General features: G+C 36.3%; 1 protein-coding gene across 1 annotated transcript in view; it reads right to left on the bottom strand.

Annotated features, from left to right (window-relative positions):
• LOC145781954 (uncharacterized) overlaps positions 1-15,449 on the bottom strand; it is a 93,707-nt gene that overhangs the window by 61,688 nt on the left and 16,570 nt on the right. The window lies entirely within an intron of this gene.

Genomic DNA, 15,449 nt, shown 5'->3' on the forward strand with positions numbered 1-15,449 from the left:
GTTTGGATAAGAATCAAAGTGGCAGATAAACTTGAACAAGCTTCTTGTGCTTGGTCAAAACCATTTGCAACAGAGGTGCTGACGTAATATTCAATAGAATTATGCTGATACCAAGTTTGAGCAGTCGTCGAGTGTAAAATCATCAACATCAAAGCGAGGAAAAACATCATTGTTATATCTAAACAATACAAATTTTATGACAAACTATGATTTAAATCAAATTCAAACAAAGAATCTACAGAAAAATATCAAAAAAAACTTCAATTTCTAGGAGACGTGCTACAAAAAGAAAAATTAGAATATCTCTCTCTCACAGGCAAAACTGAATGGAAGCGTGCCCAAGGCAGACAAAAATTAACCTACTTAAACTAACAAACCGACATAACCAACTCCAACATTCACCTAATACACACAGCAAAAGACCGAGGATCATGGAAACTTTTCATGCAAGAGGCAGTCAATGCTTGGAATCAAGTACCACAATGAAAGAAGTATCTTTGCGAGTAGATAGTGTGTGACATTTAAGTTGCAGTTGATAATTTTGTTTGTTGTCTTGGAGAATTAGAGTATCAGCCTACTTTAGCATAGCTTCCATGATCACTAGCAAAACCTGACATCAGCTACAGAAAGACTGTGATGGAGAAATTGAATGATGTTTTGGCTATGACTTAACTTATAAATTATTTTTTGAAAACCTCACTTAGCTAATTATTTCAATGGCTTATTTGTTCTGTATCTTCATCAGCAGTCACCATCTCCGCTTGCAACAGATTGCGCATCAACATGGGTTAGTTGTTTTCAATAGGGGCGATTTTAAGCTAACTCGCCCAGTGTCGCCACAGTGAGTTCGGTCCATGCCTGAATGTTGTCTTGCCATCGTTTTGGTTGTTTGCCACGTTTTCTTTTTACTTTGACTTTACCTACTGTGTAGACTTTGCTGATTCCGAATTTTGATCTTTTAGTGTGGACAAACAATTTTAGAAGTTTTGATTTTATTGTTGCTGCAATTGGATGTAGCTTTATCATTGTCAATAGATCTTCTATTTTGATGTGGTCAAGTAGCTTCTGCATCTTACTCTAAAGCAAGATTTCAAGCAATTTCTCAACTCGTATTTTGGAGGAAACTTTTCTCAAACTTTACAATAGGCCTACAATTTCACAACATTTTTTTATTTTACAATTTTGGTAAAGAGGTGACTTTCTTCAACCATAAACAGATGAAACCAAGCAACCACACGGCATTTAACATAATATATTAAACTGAACATAAACTATAAACTACGAACGTTTTCGGCCATACACATGTTAGCCCTTTTCAAGTAACGAAAAAAATTCTGATTTTACATCTGCATTGAAATAAATAACTAATCTACACACTAAATAGAAAACGAAATGCATCAGAATGAAACGGCAAAGCAGAGGAGAAAGGCACATCATATGGCGGTTAATTCCGCGAGGCAAACACGCATCATATGATGAATTAAGAAAAGACGTTAAGCAAGTAAGAAGCACCTGCGGCAAACAACTGCGTATTGAGGCTAGGATTGCATGATTTTATTAACAAAGCCTCGTGGATTTTAATGTCAAATTCGGTGAAACATTTACGCAAAACTCTAAAAGATTTCAAGGATTTTTTTTTTAGTTTAAACATGATTGGCAATCGAATATATGGTCTTGGCACTTCTTCTGTTCAAATTAGTTAAATCTAAGTGCTCCCTCACTCTCGTGGCCAAATGCCGCGTGGATTGCTATATTCGATTGCCAATCATGTTTAAACAACAAACCATCCTTGAAATCTTTTAGAGTTTTGCGTAAATGTTTCACCGAATTTGACACTAAAATCTACGAGGCTTTGCTAATAAAATCATGCAATCCTAACCTCAATACGCAGTTGTTTGCCGCAGGTGCTTCTTACTTGCTTAACGTCTTTTCTTAATTCATCATATGATGCGTGTTTGCCTCGCGGAATTAACCGCCTGGTCACAGCGGTAAACCATAATCTCTTCGTGGGAAAATTGTAACATAAAGTTCCCGGATCCGTTTGTCTGCATGGAGTGACCGAAAAAGAAACACTCCTTGAAACGTCTATTTAATAAGTGTATTCCTGTAAAATTAGCCCGCGGCTATCGAAATCGAGATGCAACGCCTTACACCTCTAAAAACTGTCACTACGATACAGATTACTTGGATAAAAGACGGAGAATTTGTCCAGCTAGCAAGCACCAAATAAACCAGTTAAATGTGCGACCGACTTCCAACAAACAACTTTTCGAATGAATCAGAAAAATTTGTGATAACTCAAAGGCACGTGAGCAGTTCGTGTGACGCAATATTTCATGTTTAAACAGGTTTCAAACTGAAACAGGTTTAAACAGGTTTGACACAAGTCTTACGAACGATGGTGCAATTTTGGCTCATGTTTTAGGAATTTCCATGACGTAAGATTCAGTAGACTTGAACGGTTTTTATATGACGTTTGATTAGGTGAACAATTGTCTGGAACACCGCCATGTGATGTGCCTTTCTCCTCTGCTTTGCCGTTTCATTCTGATGCATTTCGTTTTCTATTTAGTGTGTAGATTAGTTATTTATTTCAATGTAGATGTAAAATCAGTTATTTTTTCGTTACTTGAAAAGGGCTAACATGTGTATGGCCGAAAACGTTCGTAGTTTATAGTTTATGTTCAGTTTAATATATTATGTTAAATGCCGTGTGGTTGCTTGGTTTCATCTGTTTATTTTTTTATTTGACACAAATCAAACTTTGCAAAGCAAATGCATACAGCTGTGCTATACGAATTGATACATGTATTTGATTACAATTTTTGAAGTAGCCTATGTAAGCAAAAAAACTTTTTATAGCACTGTGTTTTGAAGATATTTGATTACATAGAGGACAAAAAAGGTAATTTTTTGTCAAAAAATTGTGCTGTGCAAGTAGTTTTATATTTTAGTCTAAATTCTTTACAATAAACATAAAAAAAAAGTTCCGCTTACTTAGAAAAAATAACATATTTCAAAATACAAAAGACTATTTTCATATGGTATTTATATTTCTTAACATAGCAATTTGCTAGGTGACTTCCACTTTCTTTTCTAACAGTAACTACAGGGCTAGGCAAAGTTGTAGGAAACAACTTTCTGTCAGGCCAATCCCGCGACATCTAAATCCCCTGATTACCAATCGCGACACGCCGTACGCCCTATAGCGCTTTAGTGCTTTGCACCTTTGCATGGAAACAAGAAAACTGTGTCTCGTAGGAAGTTTATTCTACAGCAAGTAATGATCGACATAAGGTCTGCTGTTGCACAAGCGAACATGACAGAAGCTATTAACGTTATAACCTCCCTATTACGCGTCGTTGTATTTAACTGCACACGAAGTACAGTAATGTTGTTTACTGCACCTTTTCCTTAATATTTAAGCTGTTTTCGTTATGTTTGGAACCTTGTTTGAGGTAGGGACTTTAACGTATTTTCAGCAACGTTATTGCAAAGGTTGCTTTCTTTCAATTGTTTTTCAATGGTAGATTCAAGGAGCTAGAAAACTGTGCTGAAAACAACATTTGTGAGAACAAAATTATATATTAATGATGTGTCTACATAGCATCTTTTTCGTATCTTCAATGTACCACACTTGAAACATATATGATACCTTAAAATATATGTACTGTGTACTATAGCTGAATCATTAAAATGTTTCCCAAATTTTAGAGTTTCCCATAAAATGCGATCAATGAAACGACATAACAAAAGCAGACGTAATTAAATGAGTGTTCTTTATATTACTATTATTATTTATTTGCGTCAGACAAAGCTGTCCATATCCAAAACAAAGCAACGAAATAATACACAAACTGCATATGTACAATGGTCACAGAGAGCCACTTTGGATGCCGTCGGTTTAAAAGCTCACTACTGTTACAAATTTACATACAAGGAGCGTTGGAAGAATTGAAAGTATTCACAACGATAAAAACAATCAGATGACATCAAGTCTGATATGAAGCGATTTGAGGAGTGTATGCAACGGTTGATAAACAAAAACATGTTTTTTCTCAATAAAGCATCAAACGTTATATTATTCATTACTTGATATTTACGAGCACTGACATAACGAGGCAAATTGTGCAATATTCTAAAAGAATCATTGTAAGCAACACGTAATCGTTTTATACTGGAATATTATATTCGAAATATTTTCTTTTTATATTATGTTACAGACACAAGAAGCAAACAAGTATAACAGTTAAAAAATAAATTAGGACAGATACGTCTTTGAAGTTTTGTGTCGGCAAGATGCATCTGATGTGATTTTGATTTCTTTTTATTTGTATAAACGGACATTTTAATGCCGCAATGGCACACCCATAGATTGTAAACTGCGATGTTTTTCTAATCCGTGTTGATTGGTTTAGTCAGCGTATTGAATATTCACGTAATGATGGGATATGCTTGCAGCTGAACTTGAAGTCGCAGATCTGCTTCCTGAAAATAAAATTACAAGTTGCCAATAACACAAAGCAAATGTATTTTGTCCGCCAAACTACTTTATCGGTTTTCTTACATTGTAACTTTGTTACTGTATATCAGTGTCAGTGTCAGTCTATTTTAAACAAAATTGGAAATGTTAAATATTGATTTACGACTTTAATTATTTTCTAGGCCAAGCAAAGCATAACTTACTAGCAATAATAGTTGGGTAGTTTTTATCTGTGTTCTCAAATGGAGAAAGCCTCCTATAAGTTATTCCTGGCAGTTTCGCATACTTGTAGAGGCTTGTGTCGTTGTCTGTGGGTTATTCCATCCATTAGGTGCCACTGAATGGAAAGCAGTCCTTGAAGTGCCTTGTTCATGCGTACACCCTAAGAGTTGAACCAGCGCCGATTAATCTTGCGGTTCCTTTGTGCATAAAATTGGGCACTTCACTGATGAACTATCGGGGTGAACTGAAATCAATAAAGTGTATTTCATTGCCACATCTACCCGTAGCGCCCTATGTTGCATAGTTGTAACAAAAAATTTGGGAAGTACATGACTTTGGGAGAGTAGATTGAATATTTGGGAAGAAAATGAAACAAAAAATACTTTCAATTGACCCTCGATAGACTCAATGTTGCATAATTGGAACAAACAAATATTCTGTGTCGGTTGCACCACAACTTTTTGAAAAAAAAATTCTGAAAATTTGAGTTTTTTTGGGGGGGGGACGCAATAAAATAGTGATTAAAATTTTATTTTGCTTCAGCATGTTGTGCTACTCTTTACGCTACTATTTATAGACGGTTTGTTTTGACCAGTAACTTCCAGAAAGTACAATTTTTACGTCATAAGAACTCATGCTTCTGGTCAAGTTTTACTGCACATAACAGTTTTTGTTACGTCATAAGAGCTTACTACTGGACAAATTGCTCGATCAACTCGGGAACCTTCTAGTCTTGCACGTATGCAAAAACTTTTAGAATTCCATTACATAATAAAGGTTTTGTGAAGGTCATTATAGGACAGTAATACAGCAGATAATAACATCTTGTAAGAAATATACAATTAAAACAGAACACTTGATGGAGGCGATCACCCCAATCCCCGAATGGAGGCAATCACCCCAATGGAGGCAATTACCCCAATCCCACTCTGGATCTGCCACTGACTGCAGACCTTCTGTTTGGTTTACCAAAAGTTTCTTTTGCTGCATTTTGAATTTCTTCATATTCATGATGTAATTCTGATGAGGTTTCTGTATGCAAAACAAGAAACTGTAAATGTCTAGTAAAACCAAGTATACTGTAGTATGAACAAATTTAAAGTTTGTTATTTGAGCTTTGCAGAGAAAGCAAGATCAAATCAGGTTTTGACATTAATTGCATGTTGGAAAATGGGATCAAGTATTTAGTTGCGGAGTGCAGGCATTCACTCTATAACTGGGCAAAATGTTAAAATGGATAATTTTAGTGTAGGACGACAGAGCGTTGTGTTAATTTCTGGTGATGGGACTGTCAATCGTTCCGGTGTTTTTCATTTGGTGCTGTTGTTACCTAGATTCTGTCGTTCAACGTCAAGCTTATTATATTGGAATGAATCAATAAACGAATCAATAGCAAAGACCATCGTGTCCTGATTACTTCTCGCCATCGTCATGCCCAGAAGTGTTGTCGTCCGTACAACGACTGTATATGGGCGGGCATGCTAACAAGCAACGTGCCGCTACAATGAGCGAACGATTTAGCAAGCAAAAAATGAAATGTGCTGGACATATTTTGAGCGGATCGGCAGGACAACTAAATCAATTGGTTATTGAAAGTATGGTGGAAGGAAAGAGGTGCAGGGAAAGAAGGCGAATTTTGAGAGATGATGTAAAACTGTTGACTGACTTGTCAAGCATCGGAGAAGCAAAAAGAGTATGAGAAGAACGTGACGTGTGGAAGCAATTGACAGCCAACCTTCAACGCTGAGACGGCACATGATGATGATGATGAAAGACAACTCACAAAGATGAAAGACAAACTTTTTAAATACCTTAGAAATAACTTTATAACTGGTATTAAATACATCCGATGATATCAAATATTTTAATTGTAATTGTTTACTGAGAAAGTCACGCACCTGTGGCATGTTGACAATTTGAATCATGATTGTAGTTCACTGGAAGATCGTTGGACTCTCTGCTTCTGAAATCAAAAGTCATTGAAACTTATTAAAAAGTGGTTCAAATTACAACTTTGGGCTAAAAACATTGTTGCGATAAAACTATGTTCTACTAAGAAGATTCATCATTTCTTCCACCAAAGAAGGTGAATATAAAATGGCTGCTGAAGGTAGTTTGTGAATTTCTTGTTTACTTCTTAGTTGGTAAAGTGTTTAGTTATCTGGTAGGCTAGACCAAGGCTTGATCAGCTCAACAACTTACTTTCTTTTATTGTTTCGTATCGCTTTCATCACGAGCAGCACACCTACAACAACCAGAATCGTCCCTGTCACGCTCACAAAAATCGTGATTATTATGACGGCCATGCCCGACAGAGATTCATTTGGTGAATTATCTGCAAAAAAAGATGGCGACAGTATGAAAATGTCACGTGTCAACGCGTCATGAGGCGTAATTTACGATTCCACGACTATTTAACAGACCTCAGTGCAGGATTCATCTTAAAATAATTGTTAGGAACTAGGCTACAGACGAATGATAAAACCCTTTTGTATAATACCCGTAATGACGCTGATTCAACACCGCTCAAGAGCGTGTCGCAGCGTCTGTGAGAAAACATTGACTTGTTTGTCAGTGGTCAATGGACATGAAGATCAGCTTCTTTGCTTTCCTGAACGTTTAAGCAAAATTTTTAACCATAGGGCGTAAGAATGGGCACAACAAAAAGTCAGCACGAGGCTATCAGTTGAAACACACAAATGCGCTTGTTTGGGCTTTTTTCATAAGATGCAACTTGGATTCTCGCTAGCAATGTTTTGCAAGCACAATTCATATTGTATTGTTCACATATCAATTCAGTAAATATTTTTTTGTAAAAGTTGTTGGAAACGTTTTTTCCAAGCATTATTTATAGAAAAAATATCAATTCGCCATTCCGTGTCCATTCTTTTAATATACTTACTGCAAATCCTGCTGAGCGCTTAAACATATCTTAATCTACCAAACATTGTGCTTATAATTTTATAGTTTAAAACGAGCAGCATTTTTTGTCATATCCAAGCTTACACTCATTGGTTTAAGATTTGCATTAAAATAAGTGGAAGTGAAGACAAAGAAGACAACCTTCTTCAAACTTGAACCTTTGAACCTTGAACTTGAACCTTTGAACCTTGAACCTTTGAACCTTGAACCTTGAACCTTTGAACCTTGAACTTGAACCTTTGAAACCTTTGAACCTTCTTCAGACTTGCCATGAAAGATCTTGGCAAGATCCAGCTGTATGATCTCGACAGGAATGAGTTAATTCGACGTCTTTTCGAACATGAAGTCGATGCTGTGCTCTAACCCCTCGGCCACACAGCCAACTAGGTTGTAATATTTCACCTGTGGAAAAACTTGTTTCTGCCAAAGCGGTTGATGTGAAGATCGAGCTGGAAATGGCAAAACTTTCAGACACAAAATCCGTAGAACTTGAAGTATTTCTTGCTGTCGAAGATGTTGTTGCTGAAAAAGATATTGCAAAGGAGATTTATATTTTTGTTGGAACTGTTGTAAAAAAGTCTTTGAATGTAAATAAAATGTCAAATCCCCCCACAATTTATCTTACTCCAAATGTTTTTTTCTCTAATATTTTTGTTTGGCTACATCCTTGGTTCATTAGCTGGAAATTGGGACAAACGACAAAAACAAATACTTAAGGTATACCATGGACTTCTCAATAGTAGGATCTGGACAGGAAACAGTGCGATAAGTGCAATTACTGCCGACCAAACAGAGGCCAGTCAAATCGTGGCCTATTGCGTGAAAACGAGTTGTCATTTCGACAAAAGATTAAAACGACAAAACGTCAGACAAAGCGAAATCACGTCGGAAAAATTCAATCGGACAATATTGAAGGACGATTTGAGCATATAGGCTACAGGAGCGCCGGAAGCGGGGCAAGGGGGCAGAAGCCCCCCTGCCCTCAATTTTTCTGTGGATGGAGAGCAGAGGGGGAAATGGTGTCCATTTTAGGTCGTGTAAGCTACTGCACATTTTGCAATATAACAGTTTCTGCTAATCGCTTCTAGCCTAATTGTAGTCTTTCATTATTGCCTCAAAATAATATTCAAGACACAAAAGTCTGTATCACAGTAGGTTACACCATTATAACATAGCATGATGCCCTTTCGTGCCATTTGTTCTTTGTATACCGGACACTTATTATATCATTACTCGATAATGGGTTGATTGAGCACCATCGCTATATCTTACTTGAAAACTTAAAAAAAGCCTTTCAGCAACAAAAGTGCCTTTTTTCATAATCCTCCCCCCCTCCCAGTCAAAATCGCTCCGGCTCCGGCATATACGAAAGCTTAGCGGAGCAAATTACTTCATTTCCATGCGACAGATTTTTTAAAGTGATCGTAAACTCCGAGCTATTACTTTGTTGCAATATTCTGGAATTTCAATCACTAACATTGATGAAGCCTCCAAATCAAGCAGTGGTATAACGCTGGAAGAGGTAACATCTATGGCTGGTAACCTGCAAGCTGAACTTCTTTTAAATGTCGCACCAACTGAAACTGATGCAGTCATAGTATATTACGTTACCGACTACTGCTGTCGGTCGCTAGTAAAGTCATACAAATGCAATTCCGGCAGAGAAGCGACTGTTGAAATGGTAGAAGAATTAGCAGATCTTCCAGAACATATCAACATTTTTTTCGAGAAGTTAGTGGAGGCGGTCTCTGGCAACCAACTGAAGAAATATACAATATTGGCGTCCTTTGCTGGAAAATCTTTGCTAGGTGACACAGTCTGAAATAAAGAACTTGTTTCTCTGCGGTTTAAACCAACGAGAAATATTTAAAAAGCTTGTTTTATTAACTTTTTATGAAGGAACTCTTGTGCCACCTTTTTCAGTTCCAGCTATGTGCAGCAGTAATCATTAGCTACATTATTGAAGGAATCGCCACACGCTTTCATAATTGCATATTATGCAAAAATTTATGTCGAAAAATCACTGAAAAAGATGCGAATACTTCCAAAAGAAAATTAAAAAGCTTTTGGCTAAGTAAAAAATGACAATCCGTACCAAAAAGTGTTATTTTGCAGCAGACTTGAAAGTTACAGTATTTATCAATTTGTCGTGTAAATGTTTTTCCGCACTTTGCATGCCCACGTTTATTTTCATGCATCTTGTCTTTGAGTCGAACCTAGTACTACTGCTAATGTAAAAATTTTCTTCCTCTTAAGTCTTAAACTTTTATGCAAACATCTATATGCCAATTTTATTAAATTATTTAAGCTTACAGTTACCACTAACATAACATTGTACTATTTGACTTGCCAGGGAATCGAACCTAATTCACTAAATTTGAAACCAGCAGCACGATAATCCACAGAACGTCATCTTAATTTTCTTATATTGAAATATTTTCATCGCATGTAAATATTTGACTCTGCATTTCAACTTTGTGTGCGATAAAGCTTTGAACCTTTTTCAGACTTGCCATGAAAGACCTTGGCAAGATCCAGCTGTATGATCTCGACAGGAATGTGTTGATTCGACGTCTCTTCGAACATGGAGTCGATGCTGTGCTCTAACCCCTCGGCCACACAGCCAACTAGGTTGTAATAATGTAATATTTCACCTGCAGACAAACTTGTTTCTGCCAAAGCGGTTGATGTGAAAATCGAGCTGGAAATGGCAAAATTTTCAGACACAAAATTCTTAGAACTTGAAGTAGTTCTTGCTGTCGAAGATGTTGTTGCTGAAAAAGATATTGCAAAGGAGATTTATATTTTTGTTGGAACTGTTGTTAAAAAGTCTTTGAATGTAAATAAAACGTCAAATTCCCCCCCACAATTTATCTTACTCCAAATGTTTTTTTTCTCTAATATTTTTTGCTTGGCTACATCCTTGGTTCATTAGCTGGAAATTGGGACAAACGACAAAAACAAATACTTAAGGTGCACCAATCGATGAATAATACCTATTTGTCTTTGGCAAATAAAATTCCTTTTAATCTTGCATGGTTTTGCGTACCATTTCCCATCTGTGGCCATCACTGCACAGTTTCTGTAGGCTTTGTCTTTATTGGGTTCACCATCTGCCCAGTTTGTAAAGTCAGCTTCGCATTCATTGGTTCCTTCGATCCATTTGAAGTTACATGTTGTGCCGGTGTTGCTCACACGCTTCAAGCCGATGTAGTGATCTATTGAGAATTTGACTTTGAGAATATTGTGAAGTAGAACTGTATGGTACTCAAGCCTGCCTGAATAACAGTATCTTAATTTTCCTGGCACGTAAACTGTCAAATTCTAACCAATGTTATTATTTAATTGTCTGAAGCTTATACTTGAAGAAACCAAAAAATAACTTCCACTAGTGACATTTGAAATCAAATAAAAAGCTTGTTTGTTAATAAATTTACAGTTGGCAAGCTGAACGTGATAAAAAAGGCAATATACTTGTAATTCAAATAATTTTGTTTTGCACAACATTTTGAGTGTTAAGCATTTTGGAATCAAAGCAAATTCTGTTACCGGATTTTGACTTGTGGGGAGAAGAAAAGTAGCTTTTCAAAATTGAATTGATGAAATCTTGCACATCTGCAGTTTGGATGAGAACCAACATGGCGGATAGATTTGAACAAACAACTCCAGCTTCTCTGTAGTCACTTTCAGTATTGTTTCTGAAGTAATATTCGTTGAAGCCATGTTGGTGCCATGTTACATTCGCAAGTTCTGGTCCAAGTTCTGGTCCAAGTTCTGGTCCAAGTTCTGGTCCAAGTTCTGGTCCAAGTTCTAGCCTACAGCCGTACAAAGATAGAGGAAGACACAATAATGCTAAAAGAACCGTCGTTGCCATTTGGTTCACTTCAGTTTAGCTTATTTTCATGTCTCACTATCGAAGCAACAAATAGTACTTGTCACAACATAATACGAATCTAGTGAAATGTAGAAGCAACAAAACATTAAGTTAGAGCGTGCGCGAAACCGAAAAGGATGACAATACTGACAACAGAGTATTTATAGCAGGATCACAGCATCTAGGTTAATAAGTAAGATCGACAACAGAACTGTCAGCCTACATTAAGTTTTGTTTGTCGTATCCAGGCTTACACATGGTGATTGAAGATTTAGATTAAGTGGACGGGAAGGCGAGGAAGCCCATCTTTGTGTTCACCTTCAGGCATGCCTTTAAGTGTCCTGCCAAAGACACAGCAGCATACTCTTGAGCGGTGTCGAACCAGCGCCCTTTCGATTGCCGTTCCAGAGCTCTCACCACTATGCAGCCGACGGCCTACAACCTAGTGATCTAATCATTGCTTGCACTTTTGACTTGGAAACAGAACTAGAAAGTCACTACAAACCAAAGTTTTAAAACCTTTCTTTGCAATAAACAAAATTTGCTAACGTTTTTCTAAAATGACTTTCGCGGTCGACTTGTAAGCTCGCCTCTTACTCTCTTGTAACTTTTTTGTAATCAAATACGTTTCCGCCGGTTTCCATTCTTCCGTTGCCATCATGGGATAAAATTTAAGCCACGGCCCATGGTTTGCTAATTAATGCCATAAAACAACTTGGCCTTTAAAAAGATTTAAAGAATTCATATACCATGTTTGATACATTCGCTCCGGCTTCAGTTTCGGAATGTATTTTCGAAAACTGTCAAAACTGTAAAAGTATTTTGAACTGTCAAATGATTTTTTATGTATTGTTTTGCAGTAACTCCATAATTGTGAATGTGTTTCTCCAGTTTTAGTTATATGGCCTGCTAATTTTTTACACGTAAGTTCTTTTCCGAACCATTTTCAAATCGCTCTCAAACTTTTACAAGCTTCGAAAAATATATTTCAAAATCGATTTCTGGGACATGCCAACTCTTTATGTCGACATTCCTTTATCTTTCTGTTTTCTTTTGGTACCTGCTCACCATGTCATTTAATATTGATCATTCCTTCTAACTCCTCACACCTAAACGAATATATAAAATTACTGCTATAAGAACAATCTCAACAGCAGTTTCATCATTCTGTGTGCAGTTGTGTATGTTCAACTTCAGCAAGACGATTCCACAAGAAAGAACACTGATACTACCACCTTCCCCGATAATCGCAACTATTTAATTTGTTGTAGTTCAAAGACAGTAGGCTACTGTAAAACCACATTTCAAGAAAGTGATAAAAATACACTAAAGAAAATGTTATAAAAATACAATAAATTATCCAGCATCAATATCAAATTATCGAAATGGCTTCCGCAAACATTGGATGACCTTGAATATCCTGTACAAAAAAATCAATATAAATTTTAAAATCAATTATGGCCAAGAGGCGTTCCTTATAGACTTTCGCCACATGTGGTGTATGCCACGCATGCTACTACTCGTCCTCATTACAAGATATTTCTTTGCAGAATAACACTCAATAATTAAACTTTGCGTTGGTTTCAATCAAGGTTTCAATACACAAGAGTCAAAGTCAATTTTGGCCTTTTATGGTTAAAATAAAAGTGTAGACTACCACATGGGATGTTACGTGGGCTTATAGAAAATCATAAAGTGATTAGATACTGTAGTTACACGATGAAATGGCTTTTTGCAAGCAACAGCAAAGCAAGTTGCAACACTTAAAATAATAACGTAAGTTGTTTAGTTGCAAAATTATCGACGTTCGTATTGTAGAAATACTGGTTTGCCCAAAAAAAAACGTATAAAACACTCGAAGACTAACAAACAATATAAACTCACTCTATCAGGGACATAGTCTCGTTCCCACCATAAAAAAGTGTTCCAGTGCCATTGTTATTCATGTTGAATGACTTTAACTATCCCCCAACAGTTGCTTTTGCCCCTAAGATTTTCTTTCTAGTTACGTCACTGCTCTCAATTGGTTTTTAAACTCAAACATATTTACAACACTCGTCTTTGTTTCTTTAATCGGACTACGCTTCTGCAAGGCCAAAATGAGCGAGGTTAGAACCAAAATTTATTTTTGTAACTTTTTCAAGTCATGCTCAAGTTGTGAGCAGTCTCGCTTGATGGTCCAACAATAGTCCGCCAACTTATTATGTATGTAAATCTTACCAGTTGCTCAAGGTACTTAGTGTTTTTTGGGAAACTAGCAAGATGGTTGTGCTATAAGTGCTTGTATAAAGTTTGGAGTCTCCTTAAAGTCAGCAGTTGCGAACTGAGCAAGTGACAACTGAGCTAGCAACATTTGAGCAAGTGGCTGAAGTAGGTAAATGGCAATTGAGCAAGTGATAACTGAGCTATAGCAACGTTTCAGCAAGTTGCTGAAGTTCGCAAATAACCAATGAAACTGAGCAAGTAACAACTGAGCAAGCCGAAACTTGACATGTCACAAGTCAGCAAATTCAGTTTAGCAAGCGATGATCAAGCACGTCCAAGCACGTCCAACATAAGCACGTAAATCTCATTTGCTGACTTGGCAGTAGCTGAAATGTAATTGGTGAGTTGAAGCACTTGCTGAGTTGTCGCATGCCGAGTGGTCGGATGACCTAAAGTTTGTACCAAGCAAAAGTTGTAGTGTAGGTAATGATCTTGACGCAGGTGCAATTTATACCTGTATTGTGAACAATTCCGATTAAAAGATAGAATGACTTTTTAGGCATCCGAGTTAACATGGATTAAACTATTTACACTTCACGTACACAATTGCTATTCTCATCAAGAAATACACCGTAAAAGTCAAGTAAACGATACCGGAAAGCTAGCTCTGGAAACAAATGTAAGAAAATTTGCTTAAGGAAAGTAAAACACTAAGAGCAATCGTTTAGATTCCATTGGGTGTTTCAGTAACAATCACATGTGCATTCGTATTAGGCTACTTGCGGAAAAGCAATACGACTTTACATATTTTGAGTGCATGCTGCAGAGCCAAAAATGTGACGTGTGATAGAAAAAAATTGGCTGCAGTTTTGAAATCAGCCAAAATAAAGTGAAAAATCAAAGTCAACAAAAAAAATTTCAAAATTATTCCCTTGTGTTACAGGTTGGGCAGCATGTTACAAAGAATAGCAAGAATAAGATTTCTTGTGCGGATTAAAATGCTCCTTTAATTTGTTTTTGTGTCAAAACTTTAAACTTTAATGATAGTTAGGCTATCTCAATCACGTTGAAAAAGAAAGTAAAAATATTAAAATGCACATAGCAACAATATTAAAACAAAAATCTAATATTTTTCCTAGTACCGTCTTAAAGCAGTTATTGAAGCAAAATGGAAGCATCGGCAAAGTATACAGTAAGTTAAGTTTGAAAAAAGCACAACAACTCCATTAGCCTATAACGACCGAGCTATCTGCAGACAATGAAATTATGCAAACAAACTGGCTGATAGAATTAATTAGCATCGAGTTATAAATAGAATTGTTTGTTCAATATGTTCACAGTAATTATTAAGTGTTATTAATTATAGTAATTAATTATAAATTAATTAATTATAAAGACATTGTTGCCTGGCTTGGTTCAACGACCAATCAAACATCTTTACAAATTCTGTTGTGTGAAAAATGTTTAACCTTTTTTTTTGACGTATAGCCTACAATATTGTGAAAAACAAGTTTTTTTTCTATTACTTTTTCAATACAATTCTCCCCTTTTGGTGAGATTTAAAACCCTGAAAAGAATTGCCTGAATGCACTTTAAGAAGAAGTCCCCTTGATAAACATAATCTATTTGTATTCCTTGAAAGCTTAGAGTATCTTTTGTTTGCTGCAACTGAAGAGAATCAGTTGCTCTGTTTCAAACATTAACTTTCTTGTAATGATTAAAGCGAAATTCTTTAAAATATTA

The sequence above is a fragment of the Aplidium turbinatum genome, chromosome 13 (assembly GCF_918807975.1).
Source record: "Aplidium turbinatum chromosome 13, kaAplTurb1.1, whole genome shotgun sequence".
Taxonomy (NCBI): Eukaryota; Metazoa; Chordata; class Ascidiacea; order Aplousobranchia; family Polyclinidae; genus Aplidium; species Aplidium turbinatum.